The 27,578-nt window shown below is 38.1% G+C and overlaps 1 protein-coding gene and 1 long non-coding RNA gene across 13 annotated transcripts in view; both read left to right on the forward strand.

The window, feature by feature from the left end:
• Positions 1-9,544: 9,544 nt before the first annotated feature.
• LOC118164899 lies at positions 9,545-13,396 on the forward strand. Its single transcript, XR_004749725.1, has 5 exons — positions 9,545-9,731; positions 11,827-11,904; positions 12,346-12,418; positions 12,561-12,810; positions 13,284-13,396. It is a non-coding gene; the product is annotated as an uncharacterized LOC118164899 (long non-coding RNA).
• Positions 13,397-14,533: 1,137 nt separating this feature from the next.
• SPTLC3 (serine palmitoyltransferase long chain base subunit 3) overlaps positions 14,534-27,578 on the forward strand; it is a 115,319-nt gene continuing 102,274 nt past the window's right edge. For 9 of the 12 annotated variants that reach the window (XM_035322739.1, XM_035322755.1, XM_035322744.1 and 6 more), the window contains exon 1: positions 14,534-14,673. The gene's annotated coding sequence lies outside the window, so the exon portion shown is untranslated. Of the gene's footprint in view, positions 14,674-17,516; positions 17,602-24,978; positions 25,148-27,578 lie in introns of those variants that run through there. The other 3 variants (XM_035322741.1, XM_035322743.1, XM_035322740.1) reach the window with 2 other exon arrangements.

Here is a 27,578-nt window from a genome sequence, read left to right on the forward strand (position 1 = left end):
AATATTTCCTAACTATCATGTGTTTTTTTTTGTTTTTCTGTGTGTGTGTTTTCTTTTTAAAGCCAACAACAACAAAAAACAATGTTGCTCTCAGAAAATAAACTTCTCACAGAGTTCACTTCAGGACTCGTTACCTTGACACCTTCTAGAGAAGCAGTTGAAGGCTGTGAGAAGAGCTGTGGTTTATGCCAGGTCTGAAACTCCTTCTCCTACCTGCTATCAGTTTGTTCAAGCATAAGTAAAGTTGCCAGCAGGTCTTTTGCAGGAGGGTGGAGGGTCAGGAGGTTGGTTCTTCATGCCCTGGAATACATTTTGTTTGATTTGTTTTGAGCCTTACTCATTTTCTGGGAATTGGCCACATGTAGGTTAAGTAGTAATTTGCTGACAGACTGCCTGTCAGAATGATCCATAACTCTGTTTTTCTTGGCCTAACTCTAATGTCTCAGCACCTTCTGCCAGGACCAACCTTACGTAGACAAATCACTGAGGCTGCACCATTGAAACTTGTTCCAGTAATGCCAGCACCATTCCCACATCCTCAGAATGATGATACACATGTTTGGCTGAGTAGAATTCAGGAGCTTTTTGACAGTGCTTTTCAGTAGGGTGAATGGCTATATAGAAATCCCAGTCATTCCCACCAGAACAGCTTGTGGCTGAGGATCTGAGGAACTCTTCTCATGTCTTGGTTTGGTTGCCTGTGGTTGTGCAGAAAGGTGAGACTGGCTATGGAGGGCAGAGCTCGTAAATGAGTCTGTGGGGCAAGCAGAACTGCAGTTCAGCTGATCTGTAACCTTAGGGAGAAAAACACCAATATTCCCTATGATCTGCCAATGGCAGTTACTTCAGTGCGGCAATCTGATCCTTAGCCTTTGAGCAAACTTGTAAAAGAAGCCTACATTTTTTATTTTTAATTTTTTCTACTTTGCTCAATACTAGCCTTTCAGGTAAAATCTTGCTGTGATCAGATGGCAATAATGATGTATTAGTTGGTGTATGCATAATCTTCCCATTTTGTAGCATAGGTCTGTCTTCTTTTTGCAGTGTGTTTTATCATCTGACATGTCTCAGAAATGTCTCTTGCTCATCTAAATCCAGTCTGGAGCTATTATGTGATAGACAGAGATTACAGCACTTGCATTCTCCCATAGTGAACAAGCCACAAATGAGAAATAAATCTTGTCAGATCTTGAGATTTGGTAGAAATGAAACTGTTTCCAGCTGTCTTAAGCATCAACTTTTACTTGTTTTAAGTGCATCTTCTCTGTCTAGCTTATAACATTCTACACTGTCTCTGAAATGCAGAGAAGCAAGTGACCATAAATGTCAGATTTTTAAGGCTTTCAGTGGGGCTCTCATAGCTATCTGCAGTGCAGGGCTGAGAGTGAGAACTCCCAGCCTGACCCCTCAGCAACCAGTTATTGGTGTGAAACTGAATTAGATCTGTTACATTTTTAAAGCTGAAGCTCGCAGTTCCCAATCTGTTCTCCTACTGTCCAGCACTATGTGTCATTTCTGTTTCTGAGGTAGAGTTTTGTAATCCCCAATAAGGATTAGAGCCGCATTGCTTGGCACACAGCACAAGGACAGTGTCTGCCCTTGAAATCCTGCAGTCTAGGATAATAAACAGGGTATATCAGAAAAGGAAACTATTCAATTGGAATAAGAAACTCTAGGTGTATTTTCAATCAGTGTATTTTCATTCATTATCACAGTAGAAACTAAGGGTAAATGTTCTACCTTATGATCAGTCTTCATTTGATCTTCGTCACCATGGTGATAGTGGGAGAAATCAGGTTACAGGACGAAGGAGCAGTTCATTGATAAGGTGACACTTAGCCATGGCTTGGCACCAAGGTGACAGGATCAGTGTTGCCAGTTCTTGGAAGAAGCTCTGGCTCGAGGGCCAGCCCCAAGGAAGCCTCTCACATATACCTCCTACTCCTTGGCTGTGCTGGAACAGCATCAGATGCAATAATTATTGCAATTAATGAAGAGTACTGTGAATACTCATACTAAGGCCACTTTATGCCACTTTGGCTTTATAACAGGTACAAAAAAGCATGCCTAATTTGCACCTGCTGTCTGTGGATATGCCTGTAAGTCAGCCTTAGAACTTCTGAGAAGCATACTCTTAATAAAGAGTGAATAATTATTATTATAAATATTATTTTTCTCAAGTCCAATAAAAGGGACGAGTTTAACTCCAGTCTGTGCTATGCAAAATAATAGCTGGTCCCAAATCACATGTTAATAGGACAGTTTCAGTATGACACAAGCACTGCATCAATGTGAGAGGTGTCAGTCAAGGAAAATCAGGAAAGGCACACATGAATGAGGGTGCTCATTCCCAGCGTGGGCCCACCAGAACTGTATCAAGATGTACCTGTGGTCAGTGTAGGAAAGTTTGTCCAAATATGACTAGAGATCCATTTAATGACTCAATATTTCCCTTGCTTGAGATGTCTCTTCAGACTGGGAAGATACATATATTTTTTAATATTATTATTATTCTAACATCTACAGGCCTGTTGGGTATCGTACAAACATCATAAGTGAGAGCCTTCACCCTTCAAATCTGCTGGCAGAGACCAGACATAGCAAGTAGGTGGGGAAAAAGAAGTAAGGGTTGAGGAGGAATGGGGTAATAAAAATTAGGTATTTGAATATGCACTACTTTGCTGTTTCTTTCCTAAGCATAAATAGATTTAATCATATTGCATATCTGTTGATACGTGTAGAAGCTTAAAGAAAAGGAAGTTCATGTGATAATTATATGTATGCATGTCTGGCAGCATTTACAAATAATAAGGATTTTATAGTCATTGACCAGTATTGACTGAATTTCTTCCATCTGTGGTGTCCCTGATAGCCACATGCAAAGTGACTTTTATCATGACACTAACATATTACAGCTCTTCTGTATTTCAGTGGCTGCTGTTAACCTGTTCATATTTAAAAAAAAAAAAAAAAAAAAAAAAAAGTGACCAGTATCCAGTATTGCTCACTTCTTAAATTACTTTTAAGCTTTCTGAATACCTGGATCACAAATGTTCCTTGTCTAATTACCTGGTACCATCTTTCAGTGTGTCATAGTATTACTTTTTTCCTCTTTTTAATATTATGGAGATGTAAAATAACTTGACCTTGAATAGATACCTTGTGGGGATTCCTTTAATATATGCAGTCAATTATATGAACCCCTGTTGATAGCTAAGAGAATTTCGCCTCTTCTGTTTCATAACGGAGCTTTGCATTTCAGAAGCAGTGAAATTTCTGGTGTGAAAGACCATTTGGATTTTCTCATTCATTACTTTTTTATTAATTTGGGGTATGTCAAAAGAATAAGCGATCTCTCTCACTTCTGCTGATTAAAAAGTTCTATTAAAAAACTAGATGATAAATATATATGATACAAGATGAACTAGGTAATAAATCCAAACTGGAGACACAATGTAATAAAACACTTTTTTTTCTCAATATCCTACCCCATTTTTCTAGTGTGTGGAGAGCTATTTCAGCTTAATTATTTTAAGGTAAGATCAGTCTTAATCAAAAAACACTGGCTTTGTAATATTTAAGAAATAAAAAGCCTAAGTAGATGTATGCATAGTTAATGCAACACACACAAATTAACTTATAAGAATATAATAGGGCACACTAATAAACTGAGTTATAGTAGCCAATGACATAGTCAGTGTTAATACTTCATTGACACAACTAGGGAAAACTTGATGTCTTCATCTCAGAAATAAGCATAATTGTCAGCTGTCAGATGCAGCAAGCAGAGAGCCTGGTCTAGTGACTGGTATGCTAGGCAGACAGAGAGGGATGCACCCTAAAGTTTAAGAAAAATGAGCAGGTGTCAAGCTACTGCTTCTGTGTCTTATCTAATTCCTGTATAAAATGCCTCTAAAGTCATGAGCCAAACCCAGACATCTTGTTAATTACCTAAAGCAGGCAGCAACAGGGCACTAGAACAAATCATATGTTTACTTTTGAATAGCTCAGCTTTTATTTTGTGTGTTTTTTATCCTTTTGCTTTCCCTTTAATGGATTCAAACTACATTTATCCAGAGAGCTCTTAGGAAATAGTTAAGCTACAAACTGAGTTTCTCCATTACAAGAATATCAACTGCTGCTTCAGCTTTCTGAGTCCTCCACTAGGGTCAGTGTTATCGCACCCTGTGTATTTGAAGCAGCTTCTGCAAAGGGAGCTCTCCCCTCAGTAGGGACTGGTGGGCCCCCAGTACTGCTTGTGCTCCCACATCATGAGCTCCAACATACAACACCATCTAGGAGACCAGGTAAGCGCCCAACAATGTCATCTTCATGTCTGCCCCCTCGCTCAAGGGTATAAAAACCTCAACGGTTTCATTCTAGAGCTAGAAACAAACCAGCTGGAAAGACTGGTGGGAAATACCTCCCTTTTTTCCTTTTTCATTCTCTGTGTGTATACTTGGGGGAAAGGGGTGGGGAAAAGAGGAGAGCAACCTCAGAAGTGAATGTGGTGGAGACCATGAGGTTGCTGGTCTCATGTTGGTGGTGCAGCCCCACTTTTCTCCCCCTGTAAATCTGGTTGATTGGCTTTTCCTCAGAGTGAAGCTTGATTTTTCACACAGCTTTAGTGCAGTGCTTTGTGGCAATTATGTAAATTATACGTCACACCACTGCGTATTTTCCACATCATTTGACTTGACCTTTAGAACTAATAAAAGAATTATCATTTTTATGGGCAATTTGTGTTTCATGGTATGAAACAGCAGGACAGGGACTGATGAGGGGAACATCAGAATATACAAGTCATGTTGCAGGGTAGTACTAGGGGTTCATAAGTGGCATCCAGCATGAAACAGTGGTTCGTGAGCTCCTGAAGAGTAAATTAGAAGATATATTGTTGAATAAACTCCCCAGAGGGGAAATTTCTTTCTAATCACCATCTGGTTAGCTGTTGTTCTTTTGGTTCATAATCATTTCTAATACATGCACAGATATCACATTATAATCAATATATAGATATGGATATATGTTTTGTCTAATTTAATAAAGGATATTACCCTCTCCACGCACACCTTGATAGGTTATAGCTCACAATGCTTATACATGTATAATCTCATTTAATCTCACCAAATGTCAGCCACATTATCTTAATTCTGTTGGTTAAGCATACATGGTATATTTTTTCAGTTACTTTTTGTCTGATTTAAAACCTGCTGTAATGAACTTCTCTATGCATCCACCTCTTAAACTACTATGAAAGGCAAAATGTCAAAAGCAAACAATTATCCACGTATTTTCTTCCCCAAGTCGCACAGAGCAAGCATTATTGCTAACGGGTTCATCAACAGCGCTGTGATACTCCCAGATACTTTCAGCCTCCCTCTCCCTCAAAAAGACCTATGGAAAGTTCAAGGTGTCAAGAAAATTGTTGCAAAATTGTGATAAGACATGACGTTCGAGCAGTGAAGACTTCCATACCACTTGCTAAATGCCTTATTAATCTTACACATGTCAGATGAGATTTTTCCTGCATTTAGGATGATGGCAGGCGCGTAGGACATGTTCTGTGCAGGCTGTGGTTTATGGGGGGAGGAATGATAGTCTTATTCTTCTGACAGAAACTTGGTATTTCATATGCCTTTAGCAGTAAAGGAACTACCCGTATACAGAGCCCTACGGAAAAATGGGAGAAGAGTCCCAAATGAAATAACATACACCAGTACGCTGGCCACTCTTATCGATCCTTCCAGGCTCCCCTCATGGCACATCTAGCCTTCTTTCCACCAGATGTCTGCTGTCTGCACAGTCCACGTTTCTGGTAGCTGGTTCTGTGTCCCACCATAGCAGAGCCATATGGCAGTTCAAGTACTTGAACAGAAGGATCCAAACTGGACTTATCAGGCAGTGGAAATGCATCTTATGAGTCAGTTTTAGGCCAGCAGAGCTAAGGTGGTCTTGCTCAGACAGAAGCGGGAGACTCATGCTTTTTTTGTTCAGTCTGTCTTCATGTTGACAGCATAAATTCATTCTGTCTTATCTTGTTTGTCCAGCACTTTGGCCTTGCCCTTTTTCATATCTATTGTGTGTCCAAGGTTAAAATAATTCTGCAAAAGTCTGATTGGTTTTTGTGTGGTTTTGTTTGTCTTTTTAGCCAAATCCAGGGCCATGCTCATGCAAGAGGAAAATTTGAAAAATTTTATCATGTCACAAATTCCACTTCACTAATGCAATCCATGTTGCAAGATGAAGTGTAACTGCCAGCAGTGTGCTGATTTGATCTTTCTGGAGTCTATTGAATGAGTATACTGAAATCCAGAGATTTGGACCCATACTTAAGACCGACAATGAAGTAAATCATTATTACAAGATCTGAAACCAACAGAAAGTAAAAATCCCAAGGACTTCCTTGAATAGCCTGATTGATTTTGCAGTTACATAAGACCTGTGAGTATCCTGTAAACTCTTCTCACCTTGCAAAGGAGATTGCACCTGTTTCTCCTTACCATGCAATGCATGTTTGTTTGTTTTTTCCCACCTTCTGCTTCCTTCTTCAACTGAGCACACCTCCTTTTCCTTGACACAGCATCTCTTTAGGTTCATCCTCCCATAGAAAAGAAAATGCTACATATATAAAACAAAACAAAAAAAAAATATGAAAACCATCTGACTTGAAGATAGAGGCACCCAAAAACTTCATGCCAAGTTCCAGCTTTTTAAAGACAAATTATGAAAATGCTAAAAGCTTAGTAACTATAGCAGCACAAACAACACCACTACAATATGCCGCAACAGATTGTTCATATGTCACTATTTTTCCAAAGTTCCTTGGCAAACATTTCCATCAGTAAACAAGTCAAGTGAGAGAATTGTAAAATGGCCAGCAAAGAGCTTCAGTCTTCTCTGGCTAATGAAATCAAATTCTGGTACTTATCACTATTATTCTGTTCTTCAGCCCCTGTTCTTTCACCTGTGCTGACAGACTACAGTTGTCTCTATTTCTGCCTTCCCCATGAGTCTTTTGCTTGTTATAGCACCATCCTCTTTGTACTGTGCATGTTTATCAAAGCAATGTCACGTCTAAACGTTGGGTCAGATTCTCACCTGGGGGGGCAAAACTTGCACAGATCCATCGGCGTTGTCAGAAAGATGACAAGTCATATGAGCTGGCACAGCATGGTGCTTGCAGCATGGTGCCCATCAATGGAACTGAGAAATCCATTAATAGTGCCAGTCCACTAACACTTAGAAACAGCTTGATAGTTCATTTTTTTCCATTGTCTATTCTGTTTTGCTGCTCAGTATGTCGGTGTCATCAGAATTTATTGTTGAGTGAAATGTCTGGGGAATAGGCCAATTCATGCTATATGTTAATGATGAGCAACTGTTAAAAGTTTAGGATTACTTAATAGGTTATTCATGGAATAATCTCTTGAAACTTCAAAATACATACTTCTACTCTACAGAACATATAGCATTTATAAAATCAGAATGGGAAAGTTGAGTTCTTTATGGGGGGAAAAAAAAAGAACCTGACTGGCAAACATTGCCTGATGATTATACTTATAACTTGAATGTTCCTTAAATTTAGTTAAAATTATGGTAGATTTAATTGTAAAATGTTTGTTTCTTCATATATTGAAATAACTGAGAAGAGTTTTACCTTTACTGAGGCTTGTAGAAGCTTTACCATGAGCTCCAATATGGAATGGATCTCACCCACAACTCTTAATGCTTTCACTCTGTGCAAGAAATGATGTTCTGGCTGTGCTTCGACTTTCATTTTGGCTGCATTTCCAAATTGCAGAGAGGGGTGAAAAAATAGTATGAGGAAAAGAAATATTTAATCAAACACCCAATCTGACGAAAACAACACAGCTAACTGTAATTGTATCTTTTACTAAGGGGGGGCGGGGGGGGAAGAGGAGATATAAGTGGCTACAGGCCTCAAATTATTGTGGACACATCCATCCACAGCAAGTGTCTTTAAAAACAACAAAAATAATTAAAGATCCTTTGAAACATACAGAAGAAGGAAAAGGGAATTTGTTCATCTGAGCAATTCCAAAGGCAAGGAAAATCCTAGGTACTTAGCTACACTCAGTCAAAATGCATAAGCAAGTCTTAGGACAGGGACAGGAGTGCAGTACTGCTTGCTGTCTGTCTATGGCCTCATCAGTGCTGACTTTATAGTGCAGTCCAGCTTCTCAGGGAGGGGCAGAAAGTGTTCACAGGGCCTACCGCCAGGTAAGGCTTCTGGATTTGGAAAGGTTCTGTTCCTCTCCCTCCCCATCCCAAGAAGAGCATGAAGTTTGTGTTCCAGTTCCCAGACAAATGCAGTAGTGTGTGTGTACATGCGTATATATGTGCGTATGTGTGCATATTTATGTATGTATGCTCATTAACCTGAGTTAGATTATGACAGTGTTAGTAACAGGACTTAACTTTTTTTGTAGGAGACTGCACAATTTGCATGACAAAACTGTGCTGAACACCATGTCTTTCTGGCATTTATTCCTGTATATCAAGGCAGTGAGTTCCCAACAGGCTTAAAGACAAGCATAAGTCACGAAGCTATTTATGACCTGCCCATTGTTTTATTCTCAACAGGCAACAGGTGCCTCGTATAGAATTTAAAATAATAAATGCAGAGAGGCAAAACCAACAACCTTACAATGAAATATGCCAGGGACAACTTCTAATCCTCTCTATTTTCGTAGCACTGCTCATTTTGAAAAGATGATGAGGGAGGAAAAAAAAATAAAAGAATCAAAGAGGAAAATCCTGAAAGAGTTAGTGCCCCAGAGAGCTACATAATGACTAACAATTCTTTTTTCAAATGCTAAGCACTTCCTTCTCAGTACTGAATGACAATAGAATAATAACTTCATCAAAATTACTTTGAATAGTCTCATTAATGGCACATGGTCTTGGTTTGTCCCTGCCTCAAAGTGCGATAATATTTTCATACCAGCTATTGAATGCATGTTTAGCTTTGTCCCTCTCATTTGTACAATACATTCATACTTATCAGATCATCTGCCTTTGTGCTTGGATATTCAACAATTCAATAAAAGGTTAACAATAGAAAGGGAGGCAGAGGATAAGATGAAGGCTTATTTTCAGTATGAGCTAACCAAACAATATGAAGGAAAGTCTATTATATTGTGCTGTAGAAAGCAGCCTACTCCATCCAATTCTCACCCTAGAGGATATTTAGAAAGCATGGGCCCTAAATAAGATTTATTGAAGTACGATCTTGACTTTATTGTATGGAGTAGAGGCATTCTCTTCTAAAATAGCTGATTAATAGAAGCAGCTCCCTTAAGAATGGTTGCACAGAGTACTCCTGTCAAGCCTCTACCTTGCATAAACATTTTTGATTAATATATGCCTTCATTGAATATAATAAAAAATTAAGCATTAATGCTCACCAGAGACCCTGCTATTTAGAGTGCTTATCTTAAATTTAATTTCATTTGCAGATGCCATTAATTTATTTCTAATAGGTCTCTAATTTGTTTTTATCTATTTTATGTTCAGTTCTTGCAGATATTAGCAGGCTGTGCTTCCTTCAGAGCCCACCAGCTTTCCCCTCCCACCTCCTTCAGGCTTGTTGCTCTCCACGGAGTGTGTTTGTGTTTAAATTAGCTGGACCATTGGAGGCTAAGAGACTGATTAATCTTCAGATGTACCACAAGATAGAAGTTAACAGCCTAGCTGAGGGACTTGAGGTGGGAAATGTTGTTACTGCTGCAAGTCCTCTGTTCTGTTTAGCAAAGCACCAGTTGTGTCATACAGGAACAGGCTGCCCTTGAAGTATTTTCTCTTCGAGTGAATGGCAGTGGGTATTGTTGCACAGCACATAAACCTCTTTTTGTCAGCTTGCATTAACCACAGAATTGACTTGTAAGACATTGGCACTCAGAGAGGTGAATAACGTCCTGTTCTTAACAAAGGGTACATCAGTGCTGCAGCGTAGAAGGGAGATACTGAAGTTGGTTTCCTAGAAAACTACACATTTTCAAAGTTTTCTGCTGTCGCAGTTCAGTTTTGTAGATGTCTAGATTGATGGTTTCTCTGCAACTGTAGGAACCAAATGGCTCCCAGAGCAATGTCTGACAGCTGCCCTGTTAGCTTGAACTCAGGCAGCATTTTTACTTGGTGCTTGTCTCATTAGTTTTAGGCTTGTGCCCTTGTTTTTCAGTGCATATGAGAGTACTTCATGGTCACAGTGTGTTCCTACAGGTGTGGTGCTGAGGAAGGTAGGAGATGGGGATCAATCTTTATCCCCATTTAGACGAAGAAAAAAAGTCAAGGAAGGGAAGGATGCTTTGCTCTATTTTTGATTCTCTGATGCAAGTGTGATACAGAGGGATTACAAGACTTTTTTTTTTTTTTCAGTCATCCAGGAACTCTAAGGATGAACCTGGGGATGAATCTAGATCTTTTGCATCCCTATGCAGGTCTGCAATGTAAAACTGCCCTTTGTTTTTCAATATATATGAGTGGTAGTTGCTATGTTTGCTAAAGAACAGTGCTATAGCCCAGTTACTTCTGCTCTGTTGCAGTCAATATGTACTGTGCTACTGCCTTTAGAAGAAATAGAGTGCATGTTCAACCATGAAAAGCACAGAAATTGACAATTTTGCATTGATCTAGAGAATAAGCTTCTTTAGTGTCGTACCTCACCTTCTAACTGGGAACATCTCTAGGTTTAATCTTAATCACATCTCTTCTAAAAGGGGCTAAAGGGTGCTGGTTGAGATGAAGAGCATGGGATTCCTACCTCCTGGAACCATTTCTGAACTCAGCAAATTTGTTTAATACAAACAGATCTCCTGTGGAGATGATTCTGCCTATGATTAGAGGCTGGATATAAACCAGAAACTCACAGACTCAAGGACCTGTGTTATTCTGACTGAATAAACTGGGAATGTTCATTTATAAACTTTCCTGTCAAGTGGTAGGATGAAGAAAGATATTCATAATGTTTTCAAAGGACAGTTGCTGTTCTTTATTTCTTCAATTTTTGTCTTTTGTTCATATTCTGACCTAAGCAACAAAATACAGGGTCTTAAGTAGGGAGGATCAAGTAATTTTAATAACACCATGCTACCATCCTTCATTATCTTTTTATTGTCTGGCTTAATAACCACAGTGTTAATAAACCCCAAACCATCACAGTCTCTGAAACTAGTTTGAAGGTTGTTTTTCCAGATGAACCAATTTAAGCCTGATAAGATCACAGCAGGCCTGGGAATAAGGACATGCTACATTTGCAGGAACAAAAGCCTCAAGAGAACATGGATTACATGAGAGAATATTTTTAGACCTCTGTCAGTGTACGTGGAAGTGCACAGAATGATAGGGGAGCAGGTTCCCATCTGATCGGCTGCATACATGCATGCTCTATTAGAAGGCTGGGAATAATTAACGTTTATAATGAACCTGTCATACCAATGAAGCATATACCTCCTTACAGCCACAGTCAATTTCTTATTGTTCATAGCCGTATGTGGAAGAATGCGTAGTGAGGTTTTAATGTTCACTTCACATTTATGAGACAATCTCAGACTAGGGGACAGCCCACAAGCTCTTTGTATGTCAGGTGTGTGAGGTTCTTTCCTTTTTGTTTCTGTTTGTTTGATTTTTGCTTCCATATCATTTTTCTCCTCTCCCCCACACCACCCCAATGTGTGAGTGTTTTGTACCAACATCATTTTTTAAGGCATGACTTGCTTAAAGGTATTTTTATGAGCATATTTAAGTTAGAAAAATAGGATGTTTTCTCCAGATATATTTACAGTCATTACTTTGGTTGTCTAGTGGTTCCTCCAGGGTAAATCTTCCTCTCCAGAAGAGTGTGGAGGGAGATATCCAGAATGGTTCCACTGTTAAGGAAAGGTATGGGTTTTGTGAAGCTAACCTAACTGGATATAGGTCTCTGTGGTCTTCGTGCACCTCTTCTGAAAGAGAGAGAAACTACTTCGTGTGACACCAGTCTCTAGGAGAAATCTCATCCACACAGACCCTCTATGTGACCAAATTTCTGAAAGAAAAAAAAAAAAAAAAAAAAAAGCCCTTTAATTGTAATATATCTGTCTTTCACTGAAGATCCTGTTGGGGTGTAGCCACCACGAGAATCTTCCAAGATCACGTGGTGTCCAGGAATGGGATTCTTTTGGTTTATCAATTAATCTGAAATAGTTGTGTGAGGACAGATAAAGCAGAGAAAAATCTATTAATAGCCACCTAATATTAACAGCACAATTACAACAAGCATAGAGATAAGTGTACAGAAATGATGGAAAGCCACAATTGCTCTCTTGTACCATTTTAAATCAGCTCCAGTGACAGTGCTCTGCTGAAGCTGCATGTTTTCTCCACACATCCAAAAATGTGAGGAATTTCTTAGAAGGTAAGCTAATGCCTGGGCTGGACTCTGAGTGACTGTAGAAATTCAAGAGCTCTGGGAATGAGGAGCACTCTCTTGAATTTGCTGTGGCTTTAAATGCTCTGTCCGTCTGTAGAAATGCAGCACTAGTCTGTTCACTTTCCAGATTGGCAAGTCTCACTGGATTCAACTCAGAAACACAGCTGAAATATTCTGAAGCAGGAAGGAATTAGGTAGAAGAAGAAATACAGATGACGGGGAAAAATCTCCAAATGCAGCCAAACTGATGCAAAAGCGAATTAAAGTGTAACAGTGATTTTAAGAAAGGTTTGATATTTCCATTATGAGTATAAATATTAAATGCAGCCTGCATTAAAGGAGTTACTGATAATGTCCACCAAAACTGGAATGAATAAGTATTCATATTGATTCCTTTTCTTGAGCCATAAAAGATCCAAATCCTGGCAACATCCTATAGTATTCCTCTCCATAGTGTTCCTCCTTCAACACAGCTACAGGGAAGGCTTGTGGAATGTTGCTATCTTCTGTAGCCAATGCTAGAAGTTATTTTTGATTGCCAAGTATTTTAAATTTCATCTAGATACCAAGGTAACCTTGGAGTATGTTAAGGAGACCTGGCTGTGTTCATTGATCTAGAGTGATAGCCTGTTTATGATGAGAGACTACGGATCATATCAGTCAGAGACGCAGATGAGTCTCTCTGAAGATGTCATGGAGCTTTAGCAGAACCCAGCAGTATGGATGATTATCAGCATCCCTGTCTCTAGGTGGGATTAAAAAAAAAAAAAAAAAAAAAAAAAAAAAAAAGGCTCTTTAGTTTGTTTGGTTTTGTTTGATTCATTTGGGTTTGGGTTTTTAGTTTTCTTAGTAAGCCACAAAATCATGCACTACAGAAAGAAGCCTGCTGCATGCAAGACCATGAAAACATGGGTTGCAAGACATGTTGAAAATCTGAAAATAAATTGGTTCTCAGCACAGATAGTGTTGGTATTTGTTCTGTGAGTCCTTATGTGCAGGGACTTAGAGAAAACATAAAAGTGACCCTTAGACTATGAACTGTGTCAGCTACTGGATCAGAAACAATTTACCTGTGTAAATTTACTTCACAAATATAACGTTTTTAATATACTCAGCTGTCATATAAATATGGGCTAGACATTTTTTCCAGTAAAATCTTGCCCATTGGTTTCTTTTAAGTGCCACGAAGATATTTGGCTATTGACTATTGTAGATGAAAAATCTGCTGTGTAGTATATGCTTTCAAAAAATACACATGGACATCACAGAAAGAGCAATATTGTCTTCTTTCCATTTTCAGAAGAAATGTAGTTCTGTTCAGAGTACCATAAGATTATAAAAATAGCTGTACTAATTCAACCCAGGGGCTGATTATGCACTTTTTTGTTTCCAAATGTTGCTGCAGGCTGATGCATCAGGATGCATGAAACTAAGAGACCTTGAGGGATTTTGACTGCAATCACTGGCACATCCTCTGTCTTCTGCCTGTTCTTTTTCACCACCATGCTGCAAGCAGCAGTCTTCCATGGAGCGACTGATCGTCCTGGTGGGCTGCTGAGGTTTCTGGTCTTCATCCTCTCCCTTGTGCTCTTTAGCAACTTAGGTTAAAGACTCCAGGCAAAGACATTCTGCCAAATCATTAAATTTTTCTTCCTTTATTTTTTTTTATTATTTTTTTTTTATTCTGGCCTCCTTCACTGGTCTTATGTTCACATTTGGCCTCTACAACATCAAAGAAGATTCTCTGTTAAAAGTGAGTAAAAAGATAAGAGAAATTGATACCTTGTGACCCATCCCCAGAGAAAGCCTCCTTACAACAAGGTTGGACTAGGACTCTTAGATTTCCAATAAAGCAGTAGCTTTAAAAGAAAAACAAAAAGTTGTACCCAGCAGCAGCTGCCCGTGGAATAGGAAGAAGTAGAATAGCATGTATGAGAGTACACCTGAGATCTGTCCTAGACTCCAGTTATTTTCATATCAAGGAATATCCTGTACCCAGTGTGTTTGACTGTTCAGTAACCTTCAATGGATCTCTTTAATGACTTGAGTGTGAAAAGCACTTTTAAAAAAAAAAAATGTTTAGACAGTTGTGTTTTTTTTAATTGCAGGGAGATGGCTTCCTATAGCTTCCTTTGAGGGCCCCAAGTTCTTGCATTGGAAAAGAAAATGAATAGTTAGCGAATGATCCCAGTAGTTCATCTGCTGCACAGAGCTGTCAGTGAAAATCTGAACCCTCTAAGGTAAGTGACTGCAATGATATTCCTGGGACCCCGCCCCCCCCCCCCCCGGAATAAAGCAATTAATAAAAAAAAATTTTTTTTAGAAAAAAAAAAAAAAAAGTAAGAAAGTAACACGCCTTACATTTTGATGTTGATATGTTTTGAAGAAATTACCACAGAAATACTTGTATATTTCTAACATTGATGTTTTCTATGGAGTGCCAGTGAAATTTGAATTTGCATCCATGCAAATATCTGTAAGTTTAGCTTTTCTTTCCATTAATCTGTACTAAATACTCTTTCAGGTTCTGTTTTTTATGTCTGTTCAGTAATGGAGTTGTCTAGAATACAGTCTAATTTATTTTAAATCCTGAAGAACATGGGGAACTTGACTCTAAAGGTGCTGATTAATTGTAAATCTTTAAGTCCATTATGGACTGGAAGTGTTCAAATTATTCTTGATGAACTATTGAATTGATTAATCTTTTTCCTTTTGTCCTGTTCCTAAACTGATCAGGTGTGCTATGAATGTGTTAATTGCTCAAAAAATTCAGCTAATGCGTGCTGAAAAAAGAAAATGTAAAGATTTTTTAATGAGCTATTCCCTGCCACTGTTTCTTTAAGTATAGGATAATTTTTCAGGGATCTGATTCGTCGTCTTAGTTGTTTTTTATTTCTAAACCATGGTTAGATAATTCAATCTGTTAAAATGAGAATAAAACTAAAAACATCTAACCCATGATGACTTGCAATATTATTTTTCAGCATGGATGATTATTCACTGACTGTTTGTGAAACATTTAAACTCATAAATATCTTCAGGACTAAATGTTTCTCATGCAGATATGCACATGGAGTTAATAATAAGTCATAAATAATGTGTGAATGAGCCTACAGTGCTTATAAAAAAAAATACTTTTTTTTAACCACATCTACTTAGGATGTATGAATAACTGCTGACTTACAGATTCTGAAGACCAAGTGGATCTGCTGGATAATTTTTTTGACCTCCTAGGTAGTGTAAGTCAGATAATTTTAACTAGTTGTGCTGGATGATGATTACATCTGTCTGCATTTATTCTTGTAATTCTGTGTGTAGACAAGATTTAAATTAAAGTAGACAAAAAGCTGGCATAGTAACTGGGAAGGCTTACTGATTATTAAAAAAAAAAAAAAAAAAAAAAGGTGTAACAGTCTTTTTATATTTAAAGACTGCAGCAGTCATATCACAGTTAAAATTTCCTCCCTATACAAGGTGTGGAAGGGTTTGGGGAGTTTCTTATTCCCTCTTCTCGTAAAATTATGTAGAACCATGATGGGAAGTAGATTCCAGAGAATAGTGACAGTTGTTTCTCTATAGCAAATGTGATTGTTAATGGAAAGAGATCCAAGACAGCCATCTGTTGGATTGCCCAGCAACAAACTTGGCTTCCAGGTCCCAGTGTGGGCAGCCGGTAGCTCGGAAAGGAACAAGTACTGTGCTTACTGCAAGGGCAGATGGTGTTTGTGGACAGTCTAAATTCAGGCTGAGCAGACAGAAGTCCATGAAATGGAAATGTATGCATGTGAATTTGGGTCCTAGAAGTAGTGCAGACCTCCGGTATGTGGGCAAAGTGTTGTCATCAGGATGTTTCTGGTTATAGAGAGGTGTTCTGCATCTTTTCACAAGTTACAATCCTGCGGTTGAAGATTATGTGGCGAGCTGCCATCAAAAATGATGGATTCAGCACTAGCCTCTGCTCGGGGAGAGCAAACAAGTGCGTGCATGTTGGTGCTTAACAGGAGACTAGTGTGTCCCTGGACTCGTATGACACTTGACAGTATATATTGTAAAGCACTAGTGAAGATCTCAATGATATTTCCCTTAAAAAGGATGGGTTTCGTGTAAGATTTGGATAGACACCTTGGATCCTTATGTTTTGTGCATCATTGGCTTTTATTACAAACCTTTTCCAATGTATTGATTACTAAATGACACAGTCAATAATTGGGACTGTGGTTGTCCCAGGATAACTTAGCCTAGCCATGCCACAGCCATTCATGCTGAGGGTCCACGCCAGTGTATCTTCTCTCCTACTTGAGATATTGTGGCAGACTGTCATTTTAAACTGATTTTTATACCTGTCTCAGTTCTGTGGCCAATTAGTTACACTTAGCTCGCCATGTAAAGGAGGTAAGTTCACTCTGCTGTCTGTCTCTAGATCTTTTTAGTAAATACAGACAACGTAGTGGATATACTGGTTCCGCCTCAAGTCACAGTCTTCAGCGTAATGCTTGAGCATGTTATCACACTTCCAAGTGACAAAAGAAAGGAGAACTCCTGATATGTTGCCATGGCCTGGGTGTATGGGAAGGCATTTTGTCATGCCTTTCCCATATAGCTGTTGTCGCTAGCCATTACAGCTGCAAGTTGATACTCAGGACCAAGCCCCAAACCTCTGTGAATTCAATGGAAATATCAGTGTTTGGTTTTTTTTGTTTGTTTGTTTGTTTTTATCTGAAAGTGATTATTTTGAGAGTTATTATATTATTGATTATTATAGTAATTATTTTATCTGAAAGTGATTATTTTGAGAGTTCCCTAGCCTGTTTTGTTTATGTTCTTGTCCCTGCTGAGGCCAATTATATTTAAAGCTGAAAAAGTTGAACCAGTGTTGAAAATCACACCCTACTTTTTCCTCTGAGAACAAAAAGATTGAATTTCAATTAAAAATTAGAGAGAAGTAAAAGGTCACCTGTTAATGCCAATGTAACTTAAGATGGCTGTAAATTAATTTATTTCTTTCTGTTTTGGTGGTGGTGGTTTTTTTTTTAAAAAAAAAAAAAAAAAAAAAAAAAACATTCTGTCACATGTTCTTTGGTAGGTCAATGAAATAACCAGAACTGGTAACAGCCAATGGTTGTAAAAGTTAAAGGGGAGAAAGGCAAGGTGTTTGAACCTTAAGAAAAGTATCTGAATAACTGGCTAGGCTAAATAATGGAGCAGAGAGCTATACCGTTTGGTCTGCGCTAATGATTTGTTTGCAATGTTTTGTGGCAGAGCTCCATTGTGAATATTTGATACACGTGATTGATTTGGTGGAGATATTCAAACTGTTTGCAAACACAAGGATTTGGTTATTGCATTCCATGTGATAATCATGAGTCTTGCATTCTGAGTTCTTGTTTGTTTTTTGATTTGTTTGTGCTTTGGGGTGTTTTTCTCTTTGGTTGGCTTGGGGATAATTTTGTTTACACTATGACAACTTCTGCACATAGATTGTGGTGCCTTTATCCAATGTGTTATTGTCAGCAAATTAGTATTATGTTCTGAAGGAAGGTTCAGCTGATACTGAACTAATACAGCTGGAAGGACAAGGCTACCAGCTGGGGTGGGCCATCTCATTAACACAGAGGTTGCAAATTTTGAGAATTTAAAATTATAAATTCTATAGCTGCTAGCAGAGAATCCACTTTACTCTTTGATATGACCATATGTCCTTGATACCCTGAAATATTCACAATAGATATTGAAGGTAAATCTCGTGGTCTCAGTCCAAACTCTGTTCATAATTTGGTTGGAAAGGCATTCCAGGCTCAGTATATGCAATAGGTAGAATGGAAGTAATCAGTGTTTCCCACTTGCAAATGACAAATCTTCTCACCTGAGCAAAGAGCCCCAGGAGAATGTAAGAAAATGGTTATGGAGTTTCAGAGGAGATAACCTGGCAGATTGTGTGCTGTTTTGAAGAAAGGCTGGCCTTTCTGCTATGTAAGGTTTATTTTTTGCTTTGTCAGCAAACTGTAATGCGATGGTCTATTCTGGCTCTGATTTTATGTTACATTTAATATAAATTTCATGACTTTGCTTGCATTATAATCTATAAAGCCTGTTTTCTTGGTGGTGGTGGTTTTTTGCTTTAATTTAAATGTCCTGGTTTTGAAATTGCTGACTACTGCTGTTTGGAGATGCTTACAGAAGCTCCTGGGGAACTTCAGAGGAAGGCAAAGGTTGTATTCTACATAAAAATTTCAGTCTCTGAAGTAATCTGGAGTGGGATATGTAAATGGGAACTGATGTATCGATTTGTGTTAAAGGCAAGGGAAAGGTAAATCAGACTCAACAGAAGGAGGTAAAATCTCTGATATGCGTACTGAAAGCAAAAGAAAACCCCTCAAAATTTGGGAGCAAAGCAAACCCTATTTTAAATAGGACAGAACAATTTCCCAGCAATTCCTAATATATTGTATCATTTTCAAGCCTTCTGCAGGCTTTGCCTTTAACCCTAAAACTGAAATAGAGGAAGGTTTTGCCTTGATTGCTCAAGACAGATGAGTTCATTAGAGCAAGATAACAAATGTGGATTATGTCACTGCAAATACAAAATGCCTCTGGCTAGGTAAGGCCAGTGCTATATTCTTACCTAGACATTGCCTTGCTGCTTACCTTGCTTTAAATTAAGCTGACTGCTTGTCCTCACTATGACTGAAATAGCTTTATTTAAAAAAAACAAACGAGCAAAAAAAAAAAAAAACAGGGTAACTAACACACATTAGCTTTCCTGAAATAAAGCCTAGTGAAGGCAAAACACTTGGCTTTGAGATCAACGCTATTCATCTGCCTAAGGTTGGCTTAGCTGAATTTATCTCACAGTAAAACTGAAGTACACCGGCATTCTTTTTTTGTTTTGTTTTGATTGTTTTTTGTCTTTTTTTTTGTGGGTTTTTTCCTTCACTCAACTTCATGTGTGTGCTGATTACCCCAGCTGAAATGTAATACATCTTGAATACAGATTAAATTGTTTTAACCACAGAATTCCTAAATGATGCTAGCATAGAGATCTCAAAGTTGATGGTACAGTACTTATCTCAGAAGTAATTTATCTTTTCCCATAGGCAAGCAATCTTCCTCCTTTTTCTGGCTCATAACTCAATTGTGTATTTCAATGGGATTCACTGGTATGTGGCATTCTGCTGTTCTCCTTACCAGATGTACCTGCTCAGGCTTAGTTACTCCTAAAGTACTCATCCAGCTGTGGGCTTCCTGTGCCACTGTCAGCTGCTCTCCACTGAAGCAGGTGTAATTAACATAGGAACAGTATTTGATATCTCTGCACAATTCTTCCTAGTGGCAGCCTGAGATTTTTTGATTTTCTTACTCTTAAATAGGACTCAATAACCCATGATTCTTGTTTGCTTCTATTCACTGTCAAATGTAAATTTATAGTAGACGATGCTCCTGACCCTATTCCTCTGCTACTCAATGTCTTCATTTTGCTGTGTATTGGCAAAGTCTGCATAATATTTTGCAGGTCCATGGAAAATAATTTAGTTCTTCCATTCCCATAGCACCCAGAATTTCCTGACTACACTGATAAAGAAGTTATAGCAGGATATTTTAGGTGCTAACATTGATTGGTGTATCTTGGAGTATTGTGCTTTTCTAACTTGGAAACATCTCTCTCACCCATTTTCCTAAAAATTCAGCTATGTACTCATTCTTCTCTGATCCCTGTCTTTGAAATGTTCCAACGACCCACATTTCAGTTAAGTTGCTTCAAATGCCCTTAAGGGTGCTACAGGATTATAAAACTCTTTCTAGCATGTAGTTTCACTCTATAATATCACAAGGATGCATGAGTTTTTTTCTGCTCAAATAATCTTACGTATTTCTAGAGAACATCTTACCTGTAAGGTTTTTCTGTTTACTAAGAAGGATGGGGAATTTTGTGATTCCAATGCTTTCCAATATAGATTAGGAAAAGAAAAAAAAAAAAATCTTATGCAAGTATAAGTGAGTTGTACTTCCTACACTTAAGAGTAAAAACAAAAATTATCTTCTTTCAAAAAGTTTTCTATATATATTTGATTAGATGTACTCTTGCAGTGGCATCAATCTGTGAAAAAAAACGTAGTTCGGCTTCTGCTCGCTTGAATTTTGGTTTCTGGGTTAAGCATGTGCTTGAAAAAACATAACCACGTTTTTTATAAATTGGCCAAATTTCCTGCTAATTGTGTAATTATCCCAGAAAATTAACTGTGATTTGTATGTTCTGTGATAGATTTGTGACACTTTGCTGTAAAAGGCATTCAAACAGGCAATAATTTGACCCAAGATATTTATTAATTTATGTTCTATAAATCACTCTCAGTATTAAGGATACTCCAGTAATTGAAGACATATGCTTGAATTTCTAGTATTAAATCACAGTGTTCAAAATTAATCCACCTTCCAGCTGGCAAAGTCCATGCCAAGGTAGAAGTTAAAGCCAACATAAAAGATTGTGTGTGCGTGTGTGTGTCATTTAATTTTAAAATACCTAGATGCATTTATGTTATGCTGTATATTTTCAGGCCACTTTAAACTGTGATTATTATTAAAGTAAGAACTGAAATGGGTACACTTTTGGATGTTGAAGCGTGTTGATGTGTGAACAGGTTATAATTCAAAGGTTTGTTAGCCACTGACGATTGCTGTCTGTGCAGCAGCAGATCTGCAGGTGCCACCCAGACACCACTTTTCGCCACATCACTGGCAAAAGGAATTGTGACTCTAGTCGCTCAGGATATTATAAATACCTGCAAATGAATACTTCCTCTGTAGATTTTAGATTTCACTCAACTGCTGTGCTGAGCCAGCTGTATTTTCTCACTCAATTTATAGCACATAATGTGACCCGCATCTCAAAACCTAAGCAATTGCATGTCAGTGTAAGCTCATGTTCTTTCATGTCTGCTTTACTCTGACCTTTCTCACATAGAACTCCACCTGCCTGTGTTCAAAATTTGCACACAGCAGTATTTCAGCATGCTACATAAGTCTGATAGATCACAGAAGCAAGGTTCTCAATTTTAGTAATGCCCAGTTTCTCTGGCAGTATAAAAGAAGCCTCAAAGAAGTTGGAAATATGTGTGGGGAGTATGTTGCAAATTTCCTGAGAGATTCTTCTCAGTGGTGGCTTTTTCTCAGTGGCTACTTTAGGCTTAAGTGCTTGTGAGTAAAAGTGTTTTATTCGGTATCAGGTTCCATCTAACCGTGATTAGCAAGGGCTTTTCTGAGTTTCTGTTTGCAGTGTTCACCCTTTAGAGTCCCTGTCCTCATATGCAGTCAGATTATGCAGTATTGAGACTCCTCAAATTTAAATCAAACACTGAAACGGTCTCTAAATGGCCTTGCACTATCAACAAGTTGACACAAATCCATGTTGCCCCTTCCTTGCAGAGGAACTGAACATCTCTAACTCAAGAAAGGCTTTTGGCAATGCCTAGGGTATCAGGGTTGCTGTGCCAAGACTGCTGTGACTGCTGCCTTTGTTTCATTTTGGAAAATTGTAGTTTCATCAAAATAGTATTTTTTCTGCAGATCTATTACTGTCACAAGTATGCTGTTGACAGATATGTTTGTAGAAGTTTCCAAAATCAATGAATTGATTTGCTTGCATTTTCTGGCTTACTTCTGACTTTCTCATTTCCTTTTATTTTGACAGCGTACTATGCCATATTTTCAGGTTTAATATCATCAAATTATTAAGGCATTTCAGAATTACTGGTCTGTTTAGTATATCAAGATACTGATATTTTTCCCAAAGTTGGGGGGGGTAATGTGTAAAGTCAGACTATCCATCAAGATGGAAATTCTGTAGCTGCATTAATGTTTCCATCTGTGCTTTTGAGCTTCAAGGGCCTGATTCAGTGCCCACCCAAATAAATGGGAGTCTTTCTACGGAATTAAATGATTTGGGCTCTACTTTAAGACCAAGGAGTTTTCAAACCAATTATAGAGGCCAAGAGTTTTTGTCTTTCTCTTTTAATTTAAAATATTCCCGGTGTTGTGTTTTATGAAAGCCCAACTGGCAGGAGGAAATCTATGTTGAACATCCACATTTAATTTAACGTGAAAATGTGAGGGCTCCTGGTTTATACATTGACTCCTAATTATGCCAGATTATTAGTTTAGTGAAATCTGCCATGAGCTATTAGGCTATAAGGCTCCAATGCTGGATCTCCACAAAAAGTGAACTCTTGATTTTATTGAGGGAGAAAAGCTCTCATCTTCCACCGCTTTCTGAAGTTGTTCCTTCTGCAAATTATATTTTTTTTGCAGTGAGATTTGGAGATCAGGTTACTTTCAGCTAAATGCAGTTCTTTTTATCGCTTCTGAAGAATATTGAACCAGTGTCTGGTAGGAAGCTTCGGTGCATATAGAATTGAGATGGAGCACAGATGTGACCCACTGGTCACGTATGAAGATTCAAGTCTGGCTGTTCTGGTGGCTCTGTGTGTGTGATGCCATTGTCAGTTCTGAGCGCCACCACAAGTACTTCAGGACAGGAGGCCCGATCACCTCCTCTACTACACCTTCATGAGCCTGTCTATTGAAAGTACCACACATAGGAGTGAGCAGAAATTCTGATGTATGAAGTGCTGCTCCTGTGTCCATTGCTTATGCCCCATCCTGTGCAGCTGTAACAGGGGCCTGTTGTTTACTCAGCTGTGCTTCACTCTGGGACACCATGAACTGAGAGGGAATAAAGCCTGTCGCTCCTCGGCCATTCAAGATAACCACAGAGAATCAAGCTTAATCTTTTACTTTATATCTTGTGACACCTGAGACAACAAATGTTACTCTGGACATAGAAAAGGGAGCAGATGGCCCCTGAACAGAAGTTTTTCAGAAAGGTACCGTACACTACAACTCATTTTCTTGCAAACCCATTGGTACATTGTCAAAAAAAGGCACAAGAGATTTTGACAGTTCACACTGTGTTCCATGGCTGCCATTGCACTGTATGTAGGTAGAGTTGCTTTTCTATAGTCTCTGGTAGATACTCAAGTTGGTTTTTAGGTTGCCAGCTTTTTTCTGCAGATAGGGAACATAAGCACTCGTTTCTTTCATTCTCAAAGCTCATTAGCTCTGAGCACAGTTCTCAGGGTTGTTTAGGCTATCTTCACAAGACCCAGGTGGTTTTTGTTGGTTAGTTGTTTTTTACCTGATTATTTTTTAAATAATAAAGAATGGTATTTCCACTCAAGAGGCTCTCATAGTTGCTGCTAATAAGACTCTTGGATAAAGATGTAAGAATTCTCAGAGTTTGCCCTAGGCACAAACCCTTGGAAGAAAATCTTGCTGGACTGAAAACTTTTTTCTCTCCTGTCCTGTCCCTCCCCCCCCCCTCCCCCCCCCCCCCTTTTTTTTTCTTTTTTTCCCTCCAGGTGGGCACATTCAAAAGATTTCTAATTATTTTCTACCCTACTGATGAAGATTTAAGTTCATGTGCTCCCTACACCTAAGGAATCATGTACTTTAGGCGGTGTATTTTGAACTTGGCAGCCATAAAATTTTTGACAGTAGTTTTCTCCTGTTTCAAATGTTTTCTACTCTATGATCAGAAATACTATTTCATTTATAAAGAAAGAATGAGGTGAACTTTTTTTTTAATAAAACCTGGAGACATTTCTGAAGATCTGTAAAATAGAAACAAGATTTCCATTGGAAATAATTTTTTCTGCAAGCACTTATCTTGGCTTGTACACATTTTCACCTCACCATTCAAAAGTGAATGGTGCAAAGCAAAAAATATCCCAGGACACCCTTAGAAATTACTTGGTTTACATCTTGAAAGAGCCTGTTTCTTGTCATGTCAACGATATTGTTTCAGAGCACTAGAGCTCCTAGGCACAATTTCAGGACTGTCATACACATTTAAAGCCATCAGAGGTCAGTACAAGCTCGTTCATCTGAGCACTTTTAAAGTCTTTCGTTCCTCCAGCTTTATAACAGGTTTTTGATCAAGATGAAAATGAGCCTTCGTGTCCGTACCATCTTACTAAATAAAAAGATTATTTCTCTGTAAAAAGCTAAGAAACACAAAGTGTACACTTAAGCTAATATATTGATGCCATACAGTGTGTCAGAAAATGTTCCATTTCGTGTTTCTACTGGTTTGGGGAGTATAACTTAGCAAGTGTCAGAAGACCGGAATAAGTGAAATAGCTATACCAAGTGTTTTTTCCAGACTTTGTTTAATGCTTGTGCCTCACTGAGATCTGCTTGTCATTAATCCTACTGAATATGAAGTTTAAGTTTAAGAGTGAGCACCGGGACAGCTACAGCAAAGAGCCTACACTATGTGCTGTGCTATTTTAGTATATATTACTTGGACGCATTGAGAAAAAAAAAGAAAAGAAAATAAAAACACTATATTTTACCTAAATAATTTTCAGTTAAAGAGAATGAATTCTTGAAGCTTATATCCTGTGGATTTATAACTGATTTTACTGTATGCTATATTTATTTCAACAAATATGCTATGAACTGCTAAAAATGAGAAGTATAACAAAACTCTGAGGAGCAGAAGATTCAGGAAGTTCAGAAGTTATCTTCCAAAAACAATACTTAATTCTGTATCTGTTTCACTGTATTTTCTTCCTCAGAGGAACATGAATAAAATTGTATTTGGCTGTACTGCGGGAGTGTGAAAGACAGCGAACCTGGTGGCTTCAGTCCCTGCTGAATGTAAGGGTTGAGAAGCTCTGTTATGAGTCTGGCAGAAAATGAATTTGAAATTGTCTCCCAGTGTATAAATGGGCTATCAATTACGGAATCTTCTCTCTCTAGAGCCAAACTTAAAATATAAACAAAAATTGGTAACTACAATGGGTGCAAGTGTTTGTTTAGAAAAAAGAAACTTCTAAATTATTTTGGTTTTGACCCAAAAGAAATATTGAAACAGAGAAAAACTCTATGAAAATATGATTTTATTTCCCTGGACAGTAGAAATAATAATGTGAGCTGCTTCCTATCTACAACTAAGCTATGAAAATAAAATGCAAGTGTAGAAGGTCAGCTGTAAATTAAAAATGCAATTTATTAACTTGATCTTATTGGGAAAAATAACACTGCAAGTGTCTCAGAAGATAAGAAATATTACCAAATGTCGCACACCCAGAATTGCTAAGGCTTCGGGTTCAACATGGATCTCACATTACTAGTTGTTTATCTGTGAAGTTCCCATAGCCATTTGTCATCTGAAAATCTCAGTATTCTTTAAGAGAACATGTTGTTGCCTTTGGACCACGAACGCATGAAAACACAAAAAGCTCTAACTCAACTATTCCTATACTGTCACAAAACAAAGTATAAAGCTAGGTTTACAAAGTCCCAGTGCTTCAGGAGGAAGGGCTAGAGGGAATGAGGGGGAAAAAATATCAAGAGACTATCAATAAAACTGTGACAGTTGACAATGCTGAGTGCAGAAAGAGAATCCACTCAAAATATCTAGCTCAAATGTGAGTCCAGTAAACAGGAGACCTTTTAAGAGTGCCAACTTTGAACTGACTAGGCAGTCTTCGTATTTCTGGCGAATGATTTAGCAAATCCCGGTATCGCCCATCAGGACCATCATCATGTCTGCCCTGAGGTCTAAACAAAAACTTAAACAAGGTAGCATCCTGACTTCTGTCTACATCAGCTAGTGTTCTGTATGAACAGTTTTGGTGTAATGTTATCTCAGTAATAATTCACTCTTATATTATTACAAGATAGCAAAGCAACTTGCATTTTATTGAAGGGGATGCTCAGGGACAGAGGCATGCTGTGAGTTCTTTAGGAGGCTATGACAAACCTAGAAAGAAGACTCTCTAGAACCCAAGCTATAACTATGTTTAACGATCGTGATTTGAAATAGGAGAAGATAAAGAGAAATATTATAAGAATGGATATGGGGAAATATTATAAGAATGGTCAGGAGTTTTACTGTGTCTTACAAAAGCTGTTCTCCTTATGTTATGAGCAACTGTATTGATTTGAATGGAAATACTTGAAGTAGTAAAGCTACATAAGTATGCAACTGTGTGGAGGCTGCAATATTTGCGAGAAGAGCTTTGGTATTCTGGAAATGACTACAGTTAGATAAAAAAGACTCGGTGCAAAGGTGGCTTGTGTTATTAAAAAGTCATGATAGTGAATGCTGGTTTGAGTTCTCGTAAAGTCTACTAACAACTCTAATTGAGGACATATGTAAAAGAGTAGTTATATTTATGATTTGCTTGCTGTTCTTTACTATGTGAAATCCTGTATTCCTCTGTAATTATACTACTTCCTAAAGTTCTTTAAAGCATTGCTCTAACAACCATGCGGAAGGTTAGTCTGAAATATTCTGGTTTTGATGTCTGGATGGATGTGTAATTTTCTTGTCCAGTTTCAGAAAGACACAGTGAATTCAGCAAGAGCGAATACAAGCAATCTCTAACTAGGCCTAGATAGATTGTGGTCTGTGTCTTTAAAAGTGTAAGTCTGAGTCTGGACAGAGTGCCAAAAGCCAACAGAGCTCTGTATGTATCATCCCAGGGCGAGGGTTATGCCTTCCTGCAGAGTTATCACAGGATTTTTAATTTTTTTTCCCTTGAATTTGTTTTTACATGGCACTACTTTTTATGTATTTGTGGCTTTGTCTTAAACACCAAACTCTGGACAGTGGCAATCCTGAATTACTGCTACAGCAAGCATTATGTTTTCCACTGTTGAGGAATTGTGGTTAAGTCAGGGAACTTTTCAGAGAGGTCCTTTAGTTAAACCCAACTCCATGAGAGAGTACATACTAGAAGAACCCCAAACTCTCTGAATAAAACTGTACTTATCTAAGATCTAATGATTTAAGATTAGCGATATCTCCAGGCCTCAGAAATCTAGTAATAAGGATGTCATTTTTACACTGCTTTAAAAAGGGGTAAAAATAGTATCAGAACTTGGAAATTCTTACACAACAGGGAGTAGCACATACTCTACTACAGATTTGTTGAAGAACTGCCATAAATTCTATAATTTTGTAAATAACGTGTAACAGAGGCAGTACGCTAGGGCAGGTGGCACCTGGGACAGTAAAATGGCAATGGCTTGGCTTGGCTGTCTACCTTACCAGGACAAGATATTTTGGGAGCTAAATTGG

The sequence above is a fragment of the Oxyura jamaicensis genome, chromosome 3 (genome assembly GCF_011077185.1).
Source record: "Oxyura jamaicensis isolate SHBP4307 breed ruddy duck chromosome 3, BPBGC_Ojam_1.0, whole genome shotgun sequence".
Lineage (NCBI taxonomy): Eukaryota > Metazoa > Chordata > Aves > Anseriformes > Anatidae > Oxyura > Oxyura jamaicensis.